The sequence below is a fragment of the Rutidosis leptorrhynchoides genome, chromosome 2, assembly GCF_046630445.1.
Source record: "Rutidosis leptorrhynchoides isolate AG116_Rl617_1_P2 chromosome 2, CSIRO_AGI_Rlap_v1, whole genome shotgun sequence".
In the NCBI taxonomy this organism is placed as follows: Eukaryota; Viridiplantae; Streptophyta; class Magnoliopsida; order Asterales; family Asteraceae; genus Rutidosis; species Rutidosis leptorrhynchoides.
Genome location: NC_092334.1, coordinates 386,251,373 through 386,258,882, shown reverse-complemented (window position 1 = coordinate 386,258,882; position 7,510 = coordinate 386,251,373). Strand labels below are relative to the sequence as shown.

Below are 7,510 nucleotides of genomic sequence, written 5' to 3'. Positions count from 1 at the left end.
AACATGGTAAAAATAAAATTAAAAATCTTTTTGTCTTTTTATCCCACTTTAATCAATCAAATATTATCAAAAATATGCGCCCCTCTTTTCGGTAAAGTAATTTCGGTTCCAAGACCTAATTTAACTCATGACGAATTTTTGAAATATTTTGGGTTGATTGATTAAAGATATTTATACCTTAAGAATAAACGTTAAATTTCGCAGTGATGTAATAAATTTTTGAATGATATCAATAATTTCGGTCGCCAAACCTAATTTTATTCAATACCAATTTAATGCTTTTTAGCGAACAAATTAGCGTTTATTATCAAAAGGTTAAAAATAAAAATAAAAATAAAAACTGTACAGACATACCTGTGAAATAGATTTCTTAGTTATATGATCTATCCCATTCATAAGATAGTCGGTTTAATTGGTTTTCCATGGCTACATAGGCGTAACCTCGAGCATTCAGTGTCTTTTCTTCTAAACATATGAATGGTCCGTCTCTGCATAAAGTAACAAATTCGGTATTTGAATAGGTTTGATTATTTGAACATTTACCTCCATGTGACCATTTTCCGCATTTGTGACATCTTTCTAGGTGTCGTGCTCTTCTTTTCGCTGCAGATTTTGATTTTCCTTTACCAAATTGTAACTTATTATCTTCGCATCTGGATTCTTTTCTAACTCCGTCCATTCTTTCTCTGATTACTGATACTATTTCACTCGGTAGTATGTCATTATTACGTTTAGTGATCAAAGCGTGTAGCATTAGACCATGGTTTAGTTCACAGGCAGTCTTCATTTTGTAAAAACCTAAAAAAATAAAAATTCAGAATGGGGGGAGAAGACTAGTTCTTTAGGGTCTGCTAGGGAAAGACTAATCGGGTTCCATTCTCGGAACTACACGAGAACAGAACAACTAACTCTAGATAGCATTTTCTTTTTAGAACATTTGAATCTCCCCACACTTAGGTAGCCGTGGTGTCAAAATTGTGATTAACTTCATCGTTAATTTCTCTTGGTCCATAATCAACTTGCATATCCGTGTCTTTTTCTTTAAGCCATTGGTCGGATTCCTGTGTAATTTCCACAATTTCAACTAGTTTCTCCTTTTCTTTAGGTGATAGATTGGATACTAACCGGTTACATAACTTAAAGTTCCCCTTGGTTCTAGCATCGCGAATCCGTTTAATAAGTTTCTTCATTGAACTATTAATAACGGGATCATTTAATTTCGTATCAACAACGAGGTTCTTTGTTATCATGTCATCATTAGGTGTTACTTCATTTTCCCCACACTTAGGCGTTTCATTATTGCTAAGTATTACCGTTGGAGTTGGTAAAAACACATGGTTCTTACCAATTGTTTTTACTGGTTCAACGGTTTTGGCTGGTGGAGATTTAGACTTTCAAATCATAAAGGTGATCGATTTGTCACCACTTTTAAGTGTCATTCTTCCATTTCCTACATCAAATAACGCCTTGGTGGACGCTAAGAATGGCCGACCTAAAATTAGAGGAATGTTTGGGTCCTCTTCTATGTCAATGACAATAAATTCGACTAGAAAGGTTAAATTGCCTACTTGAACGGGTAGGTTGTCAGCAATTCCAACTGGGTGCTTAATGGTTTGATCAAAGAGTCGAACACTCATATCCGTTGGACTTAACTTACCTACTCCTAATCTCTTATATAATGAAAGAGGCATAACACTTACACTTGCACCTAAATCTGCTAGTGCATCATACATGACACAATCACTAAGTAGACAGGGAACAATAAATTCACCCGGATCACCTACCCTAGGTGGAGGTTTTGGTGGAACTGTCTTCACCGGGTTTACTTCTACGGCTTTTGTTTCTTGTACTTTCTTATTCTTTTTCTTCTTCTTCTTTCCAGAAGTATCACAATCTTTATTACTTATTACTTGCTCATACTCAACTCCTTTTCTTGGAAACGGGATGGGTGGTTTGTATGGTGCCACCACTGGCTTTACATACTCGGGTGGTGGTGGTGTAACTTCTTCATTGTTACTCTCATCTAAAACCTTCCCATCTTCTGGTGCTGGTTTTTCAGAATTCGTTGAAACCATATTAACATTCTCATTCCGAGGATTTACTTCAGTATTACTCGGTAGCTTTCCTTGTTCCCTCTCACTCATCATGCTAGCAAGAGTACCTACGTGTTTTTCTAGATTCAAAATGGAAGCTTGTTGAGTTCTTAATGACTGATCAAATCTCTCGTTCGTTTGGGTTTGAGTTTCAATAAATTGTGTTTGAGATTCAACTAGCTTGAATACCACGTCTTCCATATTTGACTTTTTCTCTTCGGTTTGTTGTTGTGGTTTATATAAGCCAGGTCTTTGTTGATTGAAAGTGTTGTTTTGAGTTGTTTGGTTATTCGGACCTTGTTGGTTATACCATTTATTTTCGGGTCCTTTTGGATTGTAAAGAATGTTTTGATTTCGATTGAAGTTTAGCTTTGGCGGTTGATAATTATTTTGATAATTATTTCCAGGCCTTTGGTTCATATAGGAAACATTCTCTCGTTGTTCCAATGTTGGTTCAATGTGACAATCTTTCAATAAGTGTGGTCCACCGCATAGCTCACAACTGATTCGTATTGCGTGAATATCTTTATTCATCTTTTCCATTCGTCTTTCGAAAGCATCTATTTTTGCTGAAACGGAATCAAAGTCATGGCTAGAATCGGCTCTAGCCACTTTAGATGAACGAAAAATATCTTTTTCTTGGTGCCACTCATGCGAGTGGGAGGCTGTGTTATCAATAATTTTGTAAGCTTCAGTTGCGGTTTTCTTCATAATGGAACCACCAGCTGTTATGTCGATGTCTTTTCGTGTAGCAACGTTGACACCTTGGTAGAATATTTGTACTATTTGATAAGTGTCTAAACCGTGTTGAGGACATCCTCTCAACATCCTTCCGAATCTTGTCCACGCCTCATATAATGTTTCATTTGGCTTTTGTGTGAACGTAACAATTTCTCCTTGAAGTCTCACGGCTTTAGATGCCGGAAAGAATCTTTGAAGAAAATTTTCAACTAAGACATCCCATGTGTCAATCGCCCCTTCAGGTAACGATTCTAACCAATCTTTGGCTTCTCCTTTTAAAGTCCAAGGAAACAACATGAGATAGATCTGCTCATCTTCCACTTCTCGGATTTTGAATAGTGTACAAATTCTTTTAAATGTACGAAGGTGTTCGTTAGGATCTTCATTCGGTGCACCACTGAATTGGCATTGGTTAGTTACCATGTGTAGAATTTGTCCTTTGATTTCATAATCTGGCGCATTAACTTCTGGCTTAATAATGGCGTGACCTTGGCCCATGCGTGTGGCTCTCATTCGATCTTCCATACTTAGAGGTTCCGTTACTTCCATAATTGAATTTGTTGAATACGAATCACTAGAGGATTCTGATTTAATGGTTTGTGGCTCAGGAGGAATAATTAGTGGTTCAAGATCTTGGAATTGTCCTTGAATATGCTCCGGGTTCTTAATTGTGAAGTCGGGTTCAAAAGATGGATTATCGGAAATTTGAGTTGGAGTTCTTGTTCGACTAGATGACGATTCTAAAGAAAAATCAACGGCGACAATATTTGCTAAATGTCTTGATCAAGTTACAGGTGGTGAACGTACAAAAGGTGGTGAACGTCTTGCTCGGTGCATTCACTGAATATCCTATTAGTTTTTAAAAGGAAAGAAAAATTATAATAAGTTATCCAATCAATAGACTTTTCTGATTTTGCCCACGTTTCGAATAGCCAAAAGATGCAGCAGAGGGGCAGGATTCGTTTGGTCTCAATATAATTGAGGACTGTTTGGCTCCAATAACCCGGTCCACGTACAAATCCAACTATTACTACGAACCAGAAAATTTTGATGTCTATCAATTTAACCACTCAAAATAAATTTTCGTAATTTTAAGAAATTTAGATAAGAAGTAGAAAAAAAATTCTAAGTCCTAAAAACTAGAATGGCGAGAAATAAGAGAGAAAAAGAGTTCGTCGCAAAAGGTCGAAAAAGAAAAAATGGTTGAAAAATAAAAGGTGACGGAAAAATAAAAGAAACTTATAAAAACTTAAAAATACTTAACTAACCTAACCTTATTACTACAACTAACTTAAAATTATAATCGCAAATTGATATTACTAATTGGAATGATAATTGATACATAGTAAAAGGTCTAAAAATATTAAAGCTTACAGGAAAAACTAAATCCCAAATGGAAATAACTTAAAAAGAAACTAAAACTTAAAAAGGCGTCGCAAAATTCTAAAGTACCTAAATCTTAGTCTAAAGAAAAAGCACTTAAGGAATTCTACGGCAAAGCCTAAAAATCTAGGAGTAAAAATAACTATAGCAAAAACTAAGTTTAAAATTAAATATGAGCTAAAAATACAAAAGTTATGCTACAACGATTAAAAAGGGACAAAATATAAAAATATACAAAAAGTTGTAAAAAGTACAATTTTTATAAAAATATTATTTTTATATTATTTATTTACTAAAACTACTAATTTTATAATTTAATTAAACTTATTTAAACTAAAATATAAATTAAATAAAACTTAAATTAAAATAAAACTTAATTATAATATTAATTAGGGTTAATAATAATAATAATAATTAATAATCCGTAATAAATGCTGAATTAGGGCTTCTGTCCGTGTGTCAGATGGTCTCCGCGAGTCGCGGTATTTTATGCTTTAAACCCCGCGAGTCGCGGGGATCCAGAATTCAGCTGACAGATTTGAATTTTTACGCGTTTTTCTTTATTTATTTTTTTTTATTTTCTGTTTTCTGTTTTTTTATAAATAAAAGATTTTAAAATAAAACTTATATTTTTATAAACTAAAATAAAAATAAAGAAACTTATAAAACTTAAATATTTAACAAAATCTTAAAAATACATATATTTTTGTTTTTCTTTTTATATTTTTGAATAATTAAAACGTATTTTTACAAAAACGAATTTTTAATAAAAGTAAGCTAAAAATCTTTTTTTTTTTTTTTTTATATTAGCGTTGCGCTTCCGGCTTTTAAGATGATCCCCGGCAGCGGCGCCAAAAATACTTGATGTTATGCGAGGTGTATACGAAATAGTTTATATTTTACTAGGAAAAACTATTAAATACGATACAATTTTACACAAGATATTTATTTATTTATAGAATGGATATACTTAAACCTTGCTACAACACTTATAGGCAGTGTACCTAATCGTACAGTAGTGTAGTTTTTAGTAAGTCCGGTTCGTTCCACAGGGAAATCTTTAAACAAAGCTCAACGCTATATTAGTTTACTTTTATAAAAATACAAATATATATATAAGTAATATTATTATTATAAAAGGGGGGTTTTTACCGTTTAATGACCGGTTTGTCGATTTTAAGACTTTGGTCGCAGTTAAAACCTAATGTAAAATATAAAATAAATACAAGACTTAAATTAAAGCGTAAAGTAAATAACGATAATGAAATTGCGAATAATAAAAGTGCGATAAAATAAACTTGCGATAATTAAAAAGTACGATAATTAAAAGTGCGATTAAATAACAATAAATAAAAGTGCGATAATTAGAAGTGCAATTAAATATAAAATAAAGGAAATTAAATATGAAATAAAAGAATTATGCTTATTTAAACTTCCGTAATCATGATGTTTGACGTGTTGATTTTAGTTTTATGCCCATGGGTTAATTGTCCTTTGTCCTGGATTATTTAATATGTCCGTCTGGTTTTTGTCCATAACAGTCCATCAGTCATAAATATAAAGTGCGAGTGTCCTCATCAAATTATTCTTATACCCGAAGTTAAATATTCCAACTAATTGGGGATTCGAATTGTAACAAGGTTTTAATACTTTGTTTAATGAATACACCAGGTTATCGACTGCGTGTAAACCAAGGTTTTACTACTTTGTTAACAATTACACCAATTACCCTTGAATGTAATTTCACCCCTGTTTTAATTATTCTAGTGGCTATTAATCCATTCCCGTGTCCGGTTAAATGAACGATTATTCGTACATATAAATACCCCGCCCATCGTGTCCGATTGAGTGTATATGGTAATTTATAGGGACGCCCAATTGTAAATCTTTATATTAACATTAACAAACTTTCATTTAGTTAAACAAATATAAAGCCCATTAATAGCCCATAGTCTAATTTCCACAAGTGTCGTTCTTTTGTCCAAACCCCAATTATGGTACAAAGCCCAATTACCCAATTTTAGTAATTAGCCCAACATCATGATTACTTGGTTTTAAATAAGCATAATAATAACTTAGCTACGAGACATTAATGTAAAAAGGTTGAACATAACTTACAATGATTAAAAATAGCGTAGCGTTACACGGACAGAATTTCGACTTACACCCTTACAACATTCGCTAACATACCCTTATTATTAGAATTAAAATTAAAATTAAAATATAAATTATATATATATATATATCGTATAGATAGAGAGATGGATATATTTGGTGGTTTTTTCGATCAGAATTCGTTTGCTTTTATAGGAAGTTTCTGAAATTGGGGCTCCGCGACTCGCGGTGAATTTTGCCTTCAAACCCTGCGAGTCGCGGAGATTGCAAATACAGCTCACATCTTTTGGAGTCTTTCTTGCCGACGAATTTTATATATAAATATAAAATATAAATAATTAATATAATTATTTATATATTATATTATATTCTTGTGCATAGTAGACTTGTAATTTTTAGTCCGTTGCGTCGAGCGTTAAGAGTTGACTCTGGTCCCGGTTCCAGATTTTCGAACGTCCTTGCGTACAATTTTATATTTTGTACTTTGCGTTTTGAATCTTGTACTCTTGTGATTTCGAGACGTTTCTTATCAATAATTGAAACCTTTTTGATTGTCTTTTGTACTTTTGAGCTTTTTGGTCGTTTGCGTCTTCAATTCGTCGAATCTGTCTTTTGTCTTCACCTTTTATTATTTAAACGATTATCACTTGTAAATAGAACAATTGCAACTAAAAGCTTGTCTTTCTTGAGGAATAATGCTATGAAATATATGTTCGTTTTTAGCATTATCAGTGACCTATACTGTGTTTATTAATATAGTCTTCCGCTGTGTTTTAAAAAAAATGGTCGGTGTTACAATTTGGTATCAGAGCATGGTTTAGCAGCAAATACGTGCGCGTATTTTGTTCCCAAACCCTGAGGAAAGTCAAACATGTCTGTGGGAGTGGGGGGCTAAGTGAAAATAGGATATACGTGTGTTAGTTGTGATTGAACTAACTGACATCCACTAAGCTTTTGTGTGAGCTGTTTTGTAGCACAGGTATGGCTGATAGAAATGCAACTGGCCCATCCAACCCCGAAACATTCAGAGCACCAGAAGAGGGTGTTGAGTCAGATGATGATTAGAATAGTTACATCCTTCAGTTAGAAAGTAAGCTAAAAGAGGCTGAAGACAAAATTAATGAGCTTGAATTAGCGAGGCATTCTGGAAATGATGATACGCCACCTGGATTCCCTAC

At 33.2% G+C, this 7,510-nt stretch overlaps 1 non-coding gene across 1 annotated transcript; it reads left to right on the top strand.

The window, feature by feature from the left end:
• Positions 1-2,892: 2,892 nt before the first annotated feature.
• On the top strand, positions 2,893-2,999 carry LOC139895287 (small nucleolar RNA R71). The gene has a single exon (XR_011775745.1). It is a non-coding gene; the product is annotated as a small nucleolar RNA R71 (small nucleolar RNA).
• Positions 3,000-7,510: the final 4,511 nt, after the last annotated feature.